At 42.0% G+C, this 18,902-nt stretch overlaps 1 long non-coding RNA gene across 13 annotated transcripts in view; it reads left to right on the top strand.

The window, feature by feature from the left end:
- LOC133772010 (uncharacterized) overlaps window positions 1-18,902 on the top strand; it is a 216,357-nt gene that overhangs the window by 67,419 nt on the left and 130,036 nt on the right. The gene's annotated exons all lie outside the window — the stretch shown is intronic.

Raw genomic sequence — 18,902 nt, 5'->3', positions numbered from 1 at the left:
TTTAGAAATGGCAGAGTAACCCATTAAGCAGACACTGTTAAAATAGACGTTACAGTTTTTGCAAAAACAGATTCCCAGATTTACGACTTAGACCATTTCCAGATATTTACTAACATTAGTGCACATTTTTTACTTCAACTTTAGGTCAATGTAATTTTGGCATTAGCACGTAACTTAAAGAAAACTCTGTAAACAATTTTAAAGTTGTAAACCTTTTAAAACCTTTCATGACTTGCTCACACCTTCTGAAACTTTATACCTGTAGTTACTTTTACATAGTCTTGAATTGTCATGTATGGACAATCTATGAGAATACATGCTAACAAACTCAAAAAGTCTCTCTTATAAGACACTGAGTTATTAATGAATACCACACCATTAACTCCTCCTGGACAGCAAACATGGACACTAGTACATGTTTACAACTTTGAAAAGATCTTCATCGTTAAGAGAAACAAATTTAAAGCATAAAACCGAGCAAGTGAGCTACCAAGCAAACCGAAGGGCTTTGGCATTAACTTAATTCTCTGAACCAATCTGTATTGGCTTACTTTAGTTAACAATATAAGGGCTTGTATACACAGAATTTACTCCTTTTTGTAAGGCCACTCTAGCTGGAAAGCAAGAACATGAATACAGTACAGGTCTGACATTATTCACAACATTTTAATATACTTTGCATAATTTGAATTGACTCAAACAGAACAGTTGTTACTTTAACAAATTTAGAGCCCCATCCTTTGAGAGTTCCAGGGATCCTACTGGAAGTCCCAAAGTTGTTAGACTCCATTTGAGAATTTAAACTGTTAGAGAGTCAAACCACTCAGCCAAAAACTAGCACGTATAACCTGAGTATTTTAATCAAAGCTGTGGGGTAGATCTGATCAGAGTTAGGTAATCACTTAAACATTAAAGACAGACAAATTTAATAAAACATGAAACCTTCAAGACACGTGCAAACTCTTAGATAAGTTAACTACAGCTGCACAGAAAAGAGCTGGTCATCAGCATAGGAGCCCATTGCTTAGGACAGGGAAACACATCTGAAACAAAGCGGCAGGGAATGAGAGACTTCCATAGTGCTGGAGAAAAAGTCTTATTAACTGCAAATAAAGACTCATTAGGTTGGAAAGGGTTAATGGATGAAGGTTTTTGTTCCTTTAGGTAAGGCCAGTGGTAGCCAAAGGCATTTTTTCTTCTCCCTTCTAGTGAGGACAGCATTGAATTGTAAATGGAGAGGAAAAAAGCAGTCCAAGGACTAGTCTCCCTAGAGTACCTGGCTGTGGCCTGCACGGGTGCAACAGGCTACACTGACTGGAAGAGAGTGCAGAGAAAGGCCATGGTCCCCCATTTACAGGGAAGACTGTGCACGTCGGGGCCTAGCAGGACTGGCCATGGGGTTGGGTAGGCACGCTGTTTACAAGATGGTGGCGGGCGATTCAAGGGAGGGGAATAACCATAAAGGGGTGGCCACATGGGCGGAATTGGGGGCGCAGTGCGTTGAGGCAGTGTTGGGCTTTTAGGGGTTGCCGCCACACCTGAAGGCTCCACCTTAGTTTTAACTGCCTCTGGGGATTTATGAGCCTCCCTCAGGCCAGCGCAGGCCACCCAATGATCAGCATTGATTCCTTCCCAAACAAGCATTTTAACAAACTGATCCCGAAGGTCCCCAGCCAGCAACTTACGTTGGAGACTGTGTTCGACCCTAGCTACAAAATCTGGCAATGACTCTCGTGGCTTTTGTCGCACCCCAGCGATGGGAGATTCTGTGGGCCCCTCATCCAGCTTGTACCAAGCATTAAGTCCTGCCTGCCTCACTTGTTCACGGTACGGAGCAGGTAGCACAGCTTGCTGGATCCCCATAGAGAACCCTTCCCCCGTCCCAGCCAGCATAGTGTATGTAATAGGGATAGCTGGCTGGGCTGCTCGGTTAGCTTCGGCTCTCACCCGGCACTCCTCCTTAAAGAAGGCGCACCACTTTATGAATTGTGAACTCGTGAGGACTGCTTTGGCCACGTCCAACCAGTCCTTGGGGACGCATGGATGATAGGCTATATCTTGTAGCAATGTTTGGGCCCAGGGGGAGTTTGGGCCATCCTCTGCTACTGCCTTGCGGAGTTCTTTGAGGTCCTTGGCCTCCCACGGGTACCATTCCAAGGGCCTATTACCCCCCGGAGCTAAATTAACAGGGTAGGCCTGAGGCGGCAAGTTCCCAGGCCCAGAGTTCAATTCCTTACACTGCTTTATGTCCACCGGACAAGCTTTCGCATAGGTTACCTCCCCAAGCCCCTGTCTTTCAGTGGAGGGCTGGCCATTGGGATTTAGGTCACACAGGTCCCTCTGTGGGGCCACACAGAATGACGCTCCCTCCTCGCTCCCAGGCGCATATGGCGGGGGCCTGGACTCCTCCGAAATGTAGGCGGTGGGGGGAAATTTTACTTTTGTTCTAACCTCCACTGTCTGTGTCTCCTCATCTTTCCTACTGTCGATATCTTCCTCTGTCTCTTCTGTATCCCAGACTGCATTAAAAATAGAATTACCCATAATAAAGGTTTCACTCACCCTGAGAGACCGCTTGGCCTCGGCCGAAATGTAACTGTTCAGGCCCCACGTTGGGCGCCAGATGCTGGGTCTTAGTCCACCCGTACAAGGATGGACTGGGTCCGAGGAAAGGTGAGTGCGCAGCTCGTCCGTTCCCCAGCCTCCCGATCCCGGAGACAATCAGACGCAGCGGGGAGCCAAGTCTAGCAAGGACTCATTTACTTCCTGAGAAACAGAACCTTTTATAGTACAAAACTGCAGAGTCATTGGGGCAGGGCTAAGGACCAACCAATCACTTAAAAATTCACCTTACGGGGGGCTTTCTATAGGACTAGCCATATGTCTATACACTTGTTACTAGTTTTGTTACCTCCCCTGATGTTGCGCAACCAATCAGTTTTAGTGGTAAACAACTTTGGATTCCGCCCACCTTACTTCCCCTGGGGTCCATCATGTAACTAATTTCCCCACAGTGTTGGACTATATTTAGCACTTATTTTTCCAATTAGTATAGCTTAAACTGTATGAAGACATTTATATATTTACTTGAGAGGCATATTTATAGAGAGAAAGGAAGAGGCAGAGAGGGGTCTTGTATCCACTAGTTCACTGAGCACATGGCCACAACAGCCAGAGCTGGGCCAATCAAAATCCAGGAGCATGGGGCTTCTTCCAGGTCTCCTATGTGGGTGCAGGGGCCCAAGCACTTGGGCCATCTTCCACTGATTTCCCAGGCCATTAGCAGAGATCTGGATGGGAGGAGGAGCAGCTGGGACACAAACCAGAGCCCATGAGGGATGCTGGCACCACAGGCGAAGGCTTAACCTACTACACCACAGCACCAGCCCTGAATGAAGACTTTGAGACATGCTCTATATACAAATAATCCTTTGACTAATCAACCCAGTATTTTTGAAACTAAAATGTTTTCAAACTTTATTTCAAGCTTCAATTTGTTTTAAGGCCATTTCTAACTCTATCTAAAGTACAGATAGTCTGGGCCTCTAAATCAATAGAAGTAAGACTCCTTCAAACCCAGGAAGGGTGACAGTGTACTAAACAATTGATCCCCTCAGTCCTTGGTGGCAGACTGGGACTTAGGAGAATCAGGTTCTTGGAACAGAATCTAATCTTATGCAGACTGTCCTGATTACTTCCCCCCCCCCTTTTTTTTTAAAGATTTGTTTATTTGAAAGGCAAAGTTACAGAGAGGCAGAGAGAGAAGTCTTCCATCTGCCAGTTCACTCCCCAAAAGACCCAAGGACTTGGGTCATCCTGCACTCATTTCCCAGGCCATAGCAGAGAGCTGGATCAGAAGAAGAGCAGCTGGGACTCGAACCAATGCCCATATGGGATGCTTGCACCACAGGCGGTGGCTTTACCTCTTATGCCACAGCGCTGGTCCCTGACCTAATTACTTTTGTGGACCAAGTAAAAGTGATCTTACAGTGCCTTGCCAATGTGGGAGAGGGCAGGGGATGGTTGAGAAGGTGTGTTCTATATAAGCACCCTGCAAAATGTCTAAAATCCGCTTCCTGTAACAATTTTTTCAGGCTTCTGTTGTCAGGTTTAAATCACCCCAAATCCACCTACTAACCTCCACCCATTTTTCTATGCATTTACTCAAATCTTGTCTTGACAGCTATGCTCTGAAGTGCCTCCTAATTACTCATGCCTTTCTTAAACTGTGAAGCCTTTGAATGGATGCCTATGGCCCAACTCTGTTACTTGATGTCATTGGAAGGGGGAAGGATGAACAGCCATTTCTACCTATCTAGTTGATACATCTGGACACCGAATGGCCAAGACTTCCTTCGCTATTAGAAGTAAGGCCCTCCCTTGCATCCCTATATTTCTAGGAAGAGTGGGCCAATGTTAGCCATGTATAGGGGGCAGCCAGCCCATTCACTGTATATTTAGGACTTGAGAGACATTGCAAGCTCTCTATTCTGGGACAGCTAGTAGCCATGAGGAAGGCAAGGTTAAAATGCAACTGGTTTTGGTTCCTGGTAAATGAACATGGCTTCTGTTAGCCAGATGGGACCTATTATTAGATACATTGTGAAGTCCACCCTCACTGCAGGGGTCAGCTTTGAGAAATACAAATGCTGAGATTTCTCAGCACTAGCATCTGCAGATACTTGGATGCTGGCTCTGTTCTGGGGCATAGACTCCAGGCATGGGGTTAAAGTCCCCCTGTGGTTTTGCATACCGTTAGTGTGGCAGTGTAAGCCCCTGAAGATGTTCAGGGCACTGGAGCTTCAGGAGGGTTTAAGCAAAACCCTGATGGCTGGTGTTAGCTTTATACTGGTTTCTATCACTCTGGAACTTAGCCTCCAGGCATGAAGTACAATGCCCCTAGAGATCAAAATCTCTGTGGTGGTGGTGGTTGCTGGGAAAATGTCCCAAACATATACACAATTGCCACTAGGTGGACTAGCACCTTAGTTGTGTCAGTGCCCTCTAGTTTGCCAGTTATATATACTATGTATTGTACAATTTGGGACATGCTCAATCGGACTTGCCCCAAATGGTAGAGTTAGAAACATGCCAGGGGATTCCAATTCAATCCCATCAAGGTTGCATGTACCAATGCCATTTCACTAGTCCAAGTGATCAATTCCTGTTCACAATTGATCATAATGATAGGACTAGAGTCAGAGGGATCACATAAAGAAGACTAGTGTCTGCAAATATTAACTGATAGAATAAAAAAGGGAGAGAATGATCCAACATGGGAAGCAGGATACACAGCAGACTCAGAATGGCAGATGTCCTAAACAGCACTCTGGCCTCAGAATCAGCCCTTAAGGTATTCGGATCCAGCTGAAAAGCCCATGAGAGTATTTTAGGCATGGAAAGCCAAAACACTGTGGCAAAAAAAAAATGGCCTAAATGAAAGATCTCTGCAAGTGAGATCCCAGTGGAAAGAACAGGCCATCAAAGAAGGAGGTACCTTTCTCTGAAGGGAGGCAAGAACTTCCACTTTGACTATGACCTTGTCTAAATATGATCAGAGTCGGCAAACTCAAAAGGCCTTCATAGCTTTGGCAACTCATGACAAGAGCCTAGGGTGCTTACTGACGCCATAAACAAGAGTGTCAAATTGTTAAGTCAACAACAGGAGTTACTCCTCATGTAGGATCTCTGTCCTTAATATGCTGTACATCATGATTTAATGCTATAACTAGTACTCAAACAGTATTTTCCACTTTGTGTTTCTGTGTGGGTGCAAACTGTTGAAAGCTTTGCTTAATATATGCTAAATTGATCTTCTATATATTAATATAACTGAAAATGAATCTTGATGTGAATGGAAGGGGAGAGGGAGTGGGAGATGGGAGGATTGCGGGTGGGAGGGAAGTTATGGGGGGAAAAAGCCATTGTAATCCATAAGCTGTACTTTGGAAATTTATATTCATTAAATAAAAGTTAAAAAATAAAAAAATAAAAATCTGTCTATTGCTCGGGGCAAACTAGCCTTTATTTCAGACCTACTTTTACTCTAGTACTCAAGTACAGCAGGTACCAAGTCTGGATGCTCTAAGGTTGTTATGGACAACCTTCTAGCCTTCAAATATATATGGATGGAGCAATGAGGAGCATGTGTAGGGATGAATAGGCTGTCAGATCTACTCTAACAGCACTACCATCTCACTATAAAAAATTACAGATCTTTATTTCCAGGCTTCATGGTCTTTATAATCTATGCAGAGATAATCTATCAGCACCGTCTATTTGGAACACAATAGAATATACTTTTCCTTTGTTAAATGGGATTCCACCTTCAATTTATCTTTTCAATTATGCTTATCCTGATTGAAAAACTTGTCTGTTTCATAATTCAGCAGCTTCTCAGAGTAATGATGACCATGCAGAGGCCATAGTCATTGGTACTGAATAATGAAAACACTCTGGCTTGTGAAACAGATGTGTTAGATGAGATAGGTAGAGGTTTCTAAAGCCAGAGTAGGCAAGGAGAACAACTCTGATCAGCAGGAAGTATATTCAGAAGACTGAATTTCATCCTTCAGTATACGCTTAAGATATACATAAGATTAAGGGTCAGAAATCTCTGTGAGGCAAATGATATGGGGCAGGCATGCAGCTAGTTAGGTCTGCAGAGTAGAAGTCAGAAGGCATGGCCTATTGCACTGTGTACCCTCCTACTTGTCAGTCAAAATGCCCACCTTCCCATGTTGCATCTGCTGCCTCTGGGGCCAGAGTGCATACAACATAAAAAGTGGTGGGAAGCAGGAAAGATAGCTCTTTTTCCACCTGTATCTCACCTAGAGGTACTGCTCCCATATTTTTGGCTTTCAGATGGAGATTTTCTACTCTCCTGCCCTCCTATTCTCAGACAGATATTCCCAATTACAGATACTGCTTTCAGTTTTTCATTTCTCCTACTTTATAGGAAACTTTTTAGGCCACTCAAGTTGTGTGTTTTTCTCTGCAGGGCAGTCCACACTCAAGCATGAATGTATGTTTATTCCCTCACTGCCAAGAAATCTTCCTTGTGGCATACAATATCAAACCTATCTCTGTAGGAAGCAAGAACAAGGATTAAAAATTAATAAATTCATTGCCACATCAGAATCAAAGTATTCACGTGATTCTCCAAGCCATTAAGAAAACAACAACTTTGAGCTGGACTAACAGGAGGCAGATATTAAGCTGAGCCTAATTCCTTAGCTCTGCTCTTGGCACTGAGGTATGGAAACTGAAGAGTCCTGTAAGAGGTCTGAAGGAAAAGCATGTTCAAGACAAATTTCAGGGACTACAGTTTCTCATAAAAAGTACACTTTAGGAAGTTGTTTGTGGTTAACTTCTAGGGTAGTTTTATGAAAAGGAAACCAGAGCAGTTTAGCAAATTGAGGCTTTCATTTCTCTTTGAAAACAAAAACACAATTAAAAATAAAATCTAAAAACATAATCTGGGGGACTGGCGCTGTGGTATAATAGGTTAATCCTCCACCTGCGATGGTGGCATCACATATGGGTGCCAGTTCGAGTCCCAGCTGCACCACTTCTGATCCAGTTCCCTGATAATGCACCTGGGAAAGCAGTGGAAGATGGCTCATGTGCTTGGGCTACTGCACCCATGTGGGAGACCTGCAAGAAGCTCCTGGCTCCTGGCTTTGGATCAGCACAGCTCCAGCTGTTGCAGCCATTTGGGGAGTTGACTAGCAGGTGGAAGACCTCTCTCTGTGTCTCTCCCTCTCTCTGTAACTCTGCTTCTCAAATAAATAAATCTTTTTAAAAATCTGGAAAATTACTTTACTTTTCTTCTAAATTATTTTCTGCAATTAAAGTTTTGCTGGAGAGCAGCCAAAATTGTTGTTCTTGCTATCCACAAAGGACTAATACAAACATGAGGAGGTAAGAGGTCTGCCACACTCAGGACCAGAAGTGACTGGAAAATCTTCTAATGTGACTGTGAAATCTAGTCTTGCTTTCTCATTTTCACAAATTTGAAACTGAAACCATTTCACAATAATTTCCTTGCTTTCCATGTGTATGTGTGTTTTCTCTCAGGGAGCTTGCAAACTCATTGTCAGCAGTTTCAGCATAATTTAGACATAATATAGGACTTCTTCCTTCAGGGCCATAAATCACTTTGTACCAAGGCAAGGTTACTCAACATTTCCCAAATTTTATCTAATGCAATTTTGCAACATGCAATTTTTGCCAGAATAAACTTCACAATTGAAGTAGTGAAAATTTTATGTAAATTTTGGAGAATCTAATATTTTACAGTTTTAAGTAAGAAAAAAATAGAGGAATTTATGAAAAAATTCTAAATGGAAAATACAAGTAACAAGCTTAGACCAAAGAAAATATTTAAGTATATTATTATAAAGGTTTGGCAATTAAAATAAGGCACCACTGGGAAAAAAATACAGATATAGAACATAGAATAGGCAGCCTAGAAACTGATTTTGGTTCACATAAGAATTTTTGGAAAATGAAAGTTACATCACCAGAAATCAAGAATTACTTATTAAATTGTATAGGAATGACTGGGTAGGAATTTAAGAGAAATAAAATTAATTAGCCCCATCCATAATCATTAACAAAATAAATCCAAAATCCATTAAAAATGTAAATATTTTAAAACCATCCCTTCCAGGGTAGGCGTTTGGTGCAGCAGTTCAGACACTGCTTGAGAAATCTGCACCTCATATAAGAGTTTTGGATTTGGGAGACTTGGATTGAATTCTCAGCTGCTATCTATAGCCTGGCCCAGCACTGTCTATTGTAGGCATCTAAAGGTGAACCAGCAAATGGAAATTCTCTCTCACTCACTCTCTCATCTCTTAAAGCTATAAAATCATAGCTTTAAGTGAAAATTTAAATACATAATATTTAAAAACACTAACCTGTCTGCCATTGTAAAATCACCTACACTGTCATGATCAATTTTATGCTGTGGGATAGTTGGCTAAGCCTCCACCTATTTTGCCAGCATCTCATATGTGCATCACTTCACATCCTAGCTGCTCTTCTTCCAATCCAGTTTCCTGCTAATGGCCTGGAAAAGCAGTGGAGGGTGCCTAAGTACTTGGGCCCCTACACTAAGGTGGGAGGCCTGGAAGAAGCTCCTTGCTCCTGGCTTTGGATTGGCTCAGCTCTTGTCATTGAGGCCATCTGGAGAGTGAATCAGAGGATGGAAGACATTTCTCTCTGTTCCCCTCTCTGTCTATGACTCTACCACTCAAATTTTATGAGGTCAATTTAGCTAGGCTGTGAGATGCAGGCGTTTGGTTGGCCATCAACCAGTCTAGATGTTGCTGTGAAAGTACTTTTTAACTGTGTTTACAGTGTAAGTCAATAATTTTTTTTTAAATTTTTTATTTTTGACAGGCAGAGTGGACAGTAGAGGGGGACAGAGAGAAAGGTCTTCCTTTTTGCCGCTGGTTCACCCTCCAATGGCCGCCGCGGTAGGCGCGCTGCGGCTGGCGCACCGCGCTGTTCCGATGGCAGGAGCCAGGTGCTTCTCCTGGTCCCCCATGGGGTGCAAGGCCCAAGAACTTGGGCCATCCTCCACTGCACTCCCTGACCACAGCAGAGAGCTGGCCTGGAAGAGGGGCAACCAGGACAGGATCGGTGCCCTGACCGGGACTAGAACCCGGTGTGCCGGCACCGCAAGGCGGAGGATTAGCCTGTTAAGCCGGCCCGATTTTTTTATAAAGCACATTATCCTCCATAATGTGGTAGGCCACATCCAATCAGTAGGGGATTTAAAAGAAAAGACTGAGCTCCCTTGAAGAGGAAGGACTTTTACCTTCAGATTCCAAACTGCATCATCAAAGCCTGTTGGGATTGCCAGCCTGCATTGCAGATTTTGGACCTGCAGTGCCTTCCATAATTACATGAGCCAGTTCCTCCAATGTCATCTTGACCTGGGTGCTGATGCTGGGCTTTACCTGGCTCCCCGCTCCTTTTTCAGAACTCTTGAAAGGTACATACTACTATGTCTCTATATTTTTTTCTTTTTTTTGACAGGCAGAGTGGATAGTGAGAGAGAGAGACAGAGAGAAAGGTCTTCCTTTTTGCCGTTGGTTCACCCTCCAATGGCCACTGTGGCTGGCACATCACGCTGATCCGAAGCCAGGAGCCAGGTGTTTCTCCTGGTCTCCCTTGTGGGTGCAGGGCCCAAGCACATGGGCCATCCTTCACTGCCTTCCTGGGCCATAGCAGAGAGCTGGCCTGGAAGAGGAGCAACCGGGATAGAATCCGGCGCCCCGACCGGGACTAGAACCTGGTGTGCCAGCACCGCAAGGCGGAGGATTAGCCTGTTAAGCCACGGCGCCAGCCCTATGTCTATATTTTATCTTTCTTTTATCTTTTCTAATGGCATTTGTATAAGATGTTCTTCATAAAATTTACTTGTTTTCCAAAATGCTTACTGCTTATTTTCAAAAGAAGTTTAAGGAAAGGAAAGAGATAAAAAGGAAAAGGAAAAATAGTGATTTCTGGGTGTTACTGAACTGTGCACAGATTTCTAAAAATATTGTAGCCCATATATGTATATTTAAACATGGGATCCTGAAGGTGTTGAGCATTGCTTTCTAAATGTTCATCTCTAAATGTTATGTCTATGTCCACTCATAATATGAATCATGATGTTTTCTAATCTTTGTTACCCTTTGAGCCACAGCATAAGTTCTCAAAATGTGTTTAATGATAAGAAAACAAAATAAAGGAGTCATGTCCAGAACTTGGACATAGTAACAAAAGTGAATCTGCAAGCGGTAAAGAAAGAAGAGTGAGAACAATAAATAGTGCTGAAACAGCCAGATGCTCACAAAGGGACAATGCTGTTGAATGGCAGATATTATATATAAAATAACTTTCAACGTGAATTTCACATCTAGTATTACAGAGCAGAGCTTCAACAAGTGTGGACCATGGACCATTTGCATCCAAGTCACCAGAGTGATAGATTCCTGAGTCCATCTTACACTAATTGATTCTCTAGAAGTGAAAGCTAAGCATCTATGTTTTTATCAAACTCCCCTAGATGACTTTGCATTCACTAAAACTTGAAATTCATTGACAAAAATGTTTTTACACTTGGAGTAAAATATCTGAATCCAAGCTCTGATAGTTATGGGCAAATTAAGTAATCTACCTATATTTCATTTTCTAGTCATAATGATTAAATGATATATTGTATAGACAGTACTTAGCATAGTCCTAGTTTATAGTAGATACTATACTATAGTGTTAAAATTAATCTCCATTGGAAATAAATGGAGTATTTTATAAATGTTTTTGCAATGTCAGATTTTACCTTTGCACTGATATTAATGTATCCTTACTGTATCTAAAGGACACTGCCCTTGTCAAGTGTGTTGGCAGGTAAGTGGAGAGTATATGATCTTGAGGACATGTTTGGACTACTACTTAGAGAGTAACTATTCATTCACACATCCCACCTACAGAATCATTCACCTGTTCATAAGGTACAATTTCGGATATGTGCACATGATGCAGCAAGGGAAATCTGGCCAGTGACTGACCTGAGCTAAATTACCTTGTTAAGCAGTGCATAGCATATGAATTCATTTACTAATGAAGGATTATGATATTCCAGGTGCACACATGGTGCACATTGAGAATGAAAACAAATGGTCCTCCCCTTACATAGCACATATTTTATAGGATATTGCAGCATATCCCCCTCATATTTCCATGCATTTCACATTATGGCAATTTTTTTGTTAATAAATAACTAGAGGCCAGCATTATAGCATAACAGGTTAAGCCACTGACTGCAATACAGGCATCTCAGATGGTGCCAGTTCGAGTCCTGGCTGCTCAACTACCAATCTAGCTTCCTGCCAATGTGCTTGAGAAAGCAGAGGAAGATGGTCCAAGTCTTTGGGCCATTGCACCCTCGTGTGAGACCCAAATGAAGCTTCTTGCCCCCTGGATTTGGCCTGGCCATTGTGGCCATTTGGGGACTGAACCAGTGGATGGAAGACTTCTTTCTCTCTCTCTCTCTCTCCTTCAAATAAAAAATAAACAGCTAGAAAACTGGAAAAGCCTGGTTTTATTGGAGGCTATTCTTTCAGAACAAAAGATACAAGAAAAATACCAAAAAATAAGTACACCCAGCTTCCCCTCTCCTTTCTGTCCTCGAAAGCAAATATTTTTCCTTACAATCTTGAAATCACTGCTTCATTTCCTTCTATCATACAGCACTGTTGATAATAAGCATCATGCAATGGAGGAAGGAAACTACTCTGGTGGGGTCAAAGCCACCTTAGCAACATCTGAGGTCTGTACATTCCTCTGCTTGCTCTTTGGTACTAAGAGATGAAATGTCAGTGCTGAAAAGTGGGGGACAAGCACAGAAAACAATGGGTAAGGACTTTAGGAGTCTCAGCCCAACTGTGTACAGATAGCCAACGCCAAGGGCACCTTTGATTCAGACAAGACATTTTGCAGACAGCCTATATTAATTCCTATGTTTGCTGTGACAAAGTTCCACAAACCAGCTGGATTACAACCACAGATACTTATTTTCTCACAATCCTAGAGGATTGAAATCCAATGGCAAAATGTCAGCAGATCCATGCTCCCCAAGAAGACCCTGTTCAATGACTCCTAAATTCCAAATAATAAATTTGCCCCATTAGTGAAAGTAGGAACTTGCAAGGAAATGACTTTGTGTATTCAGAACTGCTGGAGTGTGAAGTGTTTGGTTTCCATCTGATGGTTTCCAGCAAACTTTGCCATGCCATGGCTAATGGTTGCATCTCTCCACTACTGCTCCTGTCTCTGTTCCTTTTGTATTCTCTCCTCTTCTTCTAAGGACAAAAATCTTAGCGTTTTTGGCCTAACATAGTCCAGGATGCCCACCTAAACTTAACTAGTTACATTTGCTAAGGCCCTATTTCTAAGGTCACATTCTGAGGATTCAGGTGGACATGAATTTTGGACAATATAGTACAGGCTCATAGAGCATGGTCTTGGGAGAAGATAATGGGAGTAGTTGGAATCCAGGCAGGCAAAAGATGGCAACAGCAAAGACAAGGACAGAAATAGCCACATACTTCATACTCCATTAATGAGATCAATTTATTCAATGGGCACAGTAGTCACAGTTGAGAGGGCCTATGGTGCTTTTAGAAGCCAATTTAGAAAAAATTTAGAAAATGTTTTAATCTGTTTCAAAACCTAAAGAATAAAATAGAAAATTCATATTCATATTGAAGCAGTCATAAAACAATTTTCAACATATTTTTATGGAGGAGGGAGCCCTGGAAAATGAACATGCTCAGGGTAACTGGAAAAGTCATCATACAGCCCTGTCCACTAATATTCATACTTCCTGTCCACTAATGTTTGTACTTGGACTCTGCCTGAAGCTTCCTTCCTTTCCTCCATAATGCGTTTCACCTTTAGGTCTCAATTTATGAGATATTCCCTTGCAGACATTTTCCTGGAGAACCATCCCCACCTCATCTTTACTTCGCGCCTCCACTCCAGGCTGGCTTGTGTGCTCATCTTTAGTACCCTTGTGGCTAGCTCTACCTCTCCACCTCTACATTGCTCTATGATTATATCTACACAGCTCCTTTAGATCTGAGGGTAAACCTCAGGTGTTCTGGTGCAGATGTTGCTGGAGTCCCATCCAGAGCCCCTATGTCATTCTAATGCACTCATCCCCTAGATGGCATGGGTGTTGCCTGCTATTGGTTCATACATCAAGTATTCCCAGAAAAACTGCCCTTACCTGGTAGGAGACACCTTTTCTGTAGAAGCTTGAGTTGACATTAGTTTCCACTCATCCCCTGCCAAGGGTGGACCACAACTAATCATTGGCTGATATCAAGGGCATCAGACAAGCCCTCTTGCAAGGTGGGGGCAGGGGGACATGTTACAATCCACTCTCCAAAGTGTTTCTATGAAATCACCGTTGCCTATCTTCTTCTTCTACCTGTTCTCTTTCCTCCTACCTTTACAGCACTCTCATGCTACATTGCTTGCCTAAGAATTTCTACTTCAATTTCTGCTTCTGGAGATTGCTAAGAACTTTTAACTTTCAGGGCTAGCATTAGCAACTATCAAAATTCAACTTATTGAAGGAATGAAGGGAGAGATAAAGGGAGGGAGGGAGGTGCAAAGAAAGGAAAGAAGGAGTTAATATTTGACATGGAATGAAGTCTCAGAGACCTATGAAAGCCTTTGCAAGGGCTGAAATGATAATAAAATAAACTTGAGTCCTAAATACACTAAAGACTTGAGCCCAAGAAGAAGCAATAAAGGGCATAAAAGCAGTGGCATAAGACTCTGAGCTTGATCACAGAAATTGGAACAGTCTAAGAATTAGACCTAAGGAAAAATACCCAGTGTGCACCCAGCATTGTGTAAGTCACTTTTATGAACACCATTGGAGAAAGACAATGGTAAATCTCCAAAACTGCCATAAGTTTCCTTAAATTCTCTCATACGTGATTGACCCAAGAGGAGGGGATCAGCTTGGTTTGCAAGCATGAATTTTGAGGTTGGTTCAGATGATTTTGGTGAAAAATGGTTTGTTCACAAAAGGGCTGCCATTGAAGACCTCACACCTTGCTGATCTTAAGAGCATGATCTTCTGATGCCTATACAAATGACAGTTTTCATGCCATAGAATTTCCATAGTAGGCTCCATTCTTCGCAATTTTAGTAGTTCCTCTCAAACTTTTCTGCAGTTTTGGAACTGAGCCATTGGCAGGTGAGGGCTTAACGAAGTGGTGAAGTTTCAGCTGCAAAAGGCAATTCCTAGGATAACAATTCTGAAACTGATTTCCCCAACACACATCATATTGCAGAAGGTTAGTGAATCTTTTTAGGAAAACAAAAAGGAAACAGTGCAACAGAATGAAGCATGAGGCATCCTATGCTTGATTAGGTTATGTGAAAGCAAACACTGCTGAGACCAATTCTTCCCTTGTGATTGCTATTCCCAAGACAATTTAATTAAATAAATATCAATAAAGTGAGGGGCTGCTTTTGTGCCACAGCCCATTAAGCTGCTACCTTTGATGCCAACATCTGATATTGGAGCACGGGTTAGAGTTCTGACTGTTCCACTTCCAATCCAGCTTCCTGCTGATGTGCCTGGGAGAGCAGTGGAGCCCATCACCCATGTTGGAGACCCAGATGCAGTACCAGGCTCTTGGCTTCAGCCTGGCTCAGCCCTGTGCATTATGGTCACTTAAGGAATGACCCTGTGAATATAAGATCTTTTTATCTCTCTCTCTGGCTCTCCCTCTCTGTCTCTCTGCTTTTCAAATAAATAAATATTTTTTTTTAAAAAAAGTGAATGCTCAGACCTACAGTACAGAGAACTGCCACCACATTAGAAACTACTAATTGTGTTCTCAAACTAGTGTATGACCACACGCAACAAGATGCTGCAATCCTGCTGGTATTGGGGACCCCTCTAGTTTCCAGCTATCTCCAAGTGAAATAAAGAAACAGTTAGAAAGAGAACAAGGATGAGCGTTTGTCAAATTGTTAAGATGCTTCCTGGAACACCCACATTCATTCAATATTAAAGAGCTTAGGTAAAAATCTTGGCTCTGCTTACAATTCCAGCTTCCTGCCAACGCATGCCTTGAGAGGCAGCAAGTGATGGCTCAAGTACTTAGGTCCCTGCCACCTGCATGTAGAGACCTGAACTGGGTTTCAGGCTTCTGGTGTTGGCCTGAACCCTCCCATGCTGTTGCAAGAAATTGGGGTATGAAACAGTGGATTGGAGTTATCTCCCTGTCTTTTAATTTTTAATTTTAATTAGTCTTAACATACTCAATGTACTTTGAAGATACAATTGCAAGAACACAATGATATTTGCTTTCTCCCTCCTCCCTCTCCTTCCTACCCTCCTTTCTTTTTTTTTTTTAGTTTTTCAGATAACATATTTTAAATTTACATTTTAAAGTTACATTACAGTAAAAAGTCTTAAAACAAAGTTTTACAAAACTACATGTGTAGCAGTACTGATATACACAGATATTTCTTTTTTGTTTATTTTTTAATTTTAGCTTCCACATACAAGGGAGAACATGAGGTGTTTGTCTTTCTGGGTCCAGCTTATTTCAATCAACATGATGTCCTCTAGTTGCATCCATTTTGCTGCAAATGGTAGAATTTCATCATTTTTTATAGTTGAATAATATTCCATTGTCTATATATACACAACATTTTGTATCTTTACCATATTGTGTACATATACCACATTGTCTTTACTCATCTGATGATGCACACCTTGGTTGATTCCAAATTTTGGCTATTGTGAACAGCTCTGCTATTAACAAGGGATGCAGGTATCTCTTTAACACAATTTGTTAAAGTCTTTTAGGTATATATCCAGTAGTGGGATTTCTGGATCATACAGCAGATCTATTTATAATGTTTTAGGAAATCTACACACTTTTTTCCACAGAGGCTGTAGTAATTTACATTCCTACCAAGAGTATATAAGTGTTCCTCTTTCTCCACACTCTCTCCACCATTTGTAACTCTCTGCATTTTGTATTTTAGTCATTCTGACAGGGTGAGGTGATATCTTATTGTGGTTTTGATTTGCATTTTCCTGATACCTAGTGATAATGTGCATTTTTTCATATATTTATTAGATATTTATATTTCTTCTTTTGAGAACTATTTAAATATTTTGCCCATTTCTCAATTGGATTAGTTGGTTTTTGTTGTTGAGTTTTTTAAATTGCTGATATATTTGAGATATTAATCCTTTGTAGGTAGGTGGTTTGCAAATTTCTTTTTCCATTCTGTTGGATGTCTCTTCACTATATTGATTGCTCCTTTTGCTGTGCCAAAGCTTCTGAGTTTGATATCATCCCATTTGTTTAGTTTTACTTTTGCTGCTTGTGCTTTGGGGTTCTTGTCCAAGAAGTTGTCCCCTACACAAATGTCTTGGAGTGTTTCCCCTACATTTTCTTCCAGTGACCTCATAGTCTCAGGTTTTAAACTTAGGTCTTTGATCCATCTAGAGTCTATTTTTGTATATGGTGAGAGATATGGATCTAATTTCAATCTTCTTTTGCCAGTATTGCTTGTTGAAGAGACTATGCTTACTCCACTGTATGGTCTGAGCACTTTGGTCAATAATCAGTGGGTAGTATGTATGTGGATTGATTTCTGGGCTCTCTATTCTGCTCCACTGAGCTGTGTATAATTTTTCATGTGAGTACCATGCTGTTTTAATAATTATAGCTTTGAATTATGCTTTGAAGTCAGGTATTATGATGCCTCCAGCTTGATTTTCTTGTTCAGGATGGCTTTGGCTATTCTGGATCTTTCGTGATTCCATATGAATATTAGGATTGCTTTTTCTTTTTTTTTTAACTTTTATTTAATCAATATAAATTTCCAGTGTACAGCTTATGGATTACAATGGCTTCCCCCTCCCATAACTTCCCTCCCACCCGCAACCCTCCCCTCTCCCGCTCCCTCTCCCCCTCCATTTGCATCAAGATTCATTTTCAATTCTCTTTATATACAGAAGATCAATTTAGTATAAAGATTTCAACAGTTTGCACCCACATAGAAACACAAAGTGAAACATACTGTTTGAGTACTAGTTATAGCATTAAATCACAATGGACAGCACATTAAGGACAGAGATCCCACATGAGGAGCAAGTGCACAGTGGCTCCTGTTTTTGACCCAACAAATTGACACTGTAGTTTATGGTGCCAGTAACCACCCTAGGCTGTCGTCATGAGTTGCCAAGGCTATGGAAGCCTTCCAAGTTTGCCAACTCTGATCATATTTAGACAAGATCATAAAAGACAGAGTGAGGATAGTAACCAATGATCCTAAGAGTGGCATTTACCAGGTTTGAACAATAATACAGCATTAAGTGGAGAAGAGGACCATCAGTACACACAGGTTGGGAGTAGAGCCATTGGTGGTAGAGTAGAGGTTATGATTACAAAGGAATGAGGCCCAAGTACACTAGACAGGGTCTAGAACAAAGGACAGAGTCATTATTAGAGGAGCTAAGAAAGGTGCTGTCTAAGCTACAATTAAGTTTTCTGATTGAGAGGCAAATAGAACCTGACAGAAGGGGCTTGATAATAATCTGTTGGGCTTTAGGCCTTGTAAATTCAGAGGCCCAGACCTATCTATCTCTTCACGTGGGGTACATCCTAAGGGAGGTGTGAACCTCCTAGGGGAAGGCACCTGTTGACTTTCATTACTTGACTGGCCTGGGAGGAGAGCTGGCCAGGTAAAGGCAGGTGGCATCTCTAACAAGAAATTGACAGTTCTGCCTGCAATGTTGCTGACCCTACTTGGCTGTCCCCTCAGCTACAGTGGTCACTTTGGAAGTTGGGCTGAGTGAAGGGCTTTTCAGCTTAGAGCCAACAAGGTCTGTGGCTCTGACCTGGGCATCCTTCGACTCCAGGGCAGGTCCATTTCCAGTGATCCAACTCTTGGCAGAGCTGCCAGGGCTCTTCACAAGCTGACTTCTGCTGAAGCCCAAGCTTACCACTTTGAAAGCCACTGCAGTGGGCTGGCCTGTTGGGTCTCCTTGAGGGCAGATCACTGTACAGATCAGCCATTAATAGGCCTGCCACCCATTGCTTCTGATGCCTAGCTTTCTTTTCCTCCTGGTTTGTGTTAAAGCAGACCAGAGGATGCAAGTCCAGGGAGTGCCCAAGTCCCATCTCTAATCTTCGGTGGCCTGAACTACAAGTCTATAGTCACAGGCATGTTCTGTAATAGTTTTTCTAAGGTAGACAATGCCCATGAGGAAAATTATATTCTCACTTTAAAACTTTCTTTCCCTTTGGTCTGAAAGGGAGGTTTTTTCTACTTACTGTATACTTGGC

Source organism: Lepus europaeus, chromosome 12 (genome assembly GCF_033115175.1).
Source record: "Lepus europaeus isolate LE1 chromosome 12, mLepTim1.pri, whole genome shotgun sequence".
NCBI lineage: Eukaryota > Metazoa > Chordata > Mammalia > Lagomorpha > Leporidae > Lepus > Lepus europaeus.
Note: the sequence above shows the minus strand (reverse complement) of the source record. Positions and strands in the feature narration are given on the sequence as shown.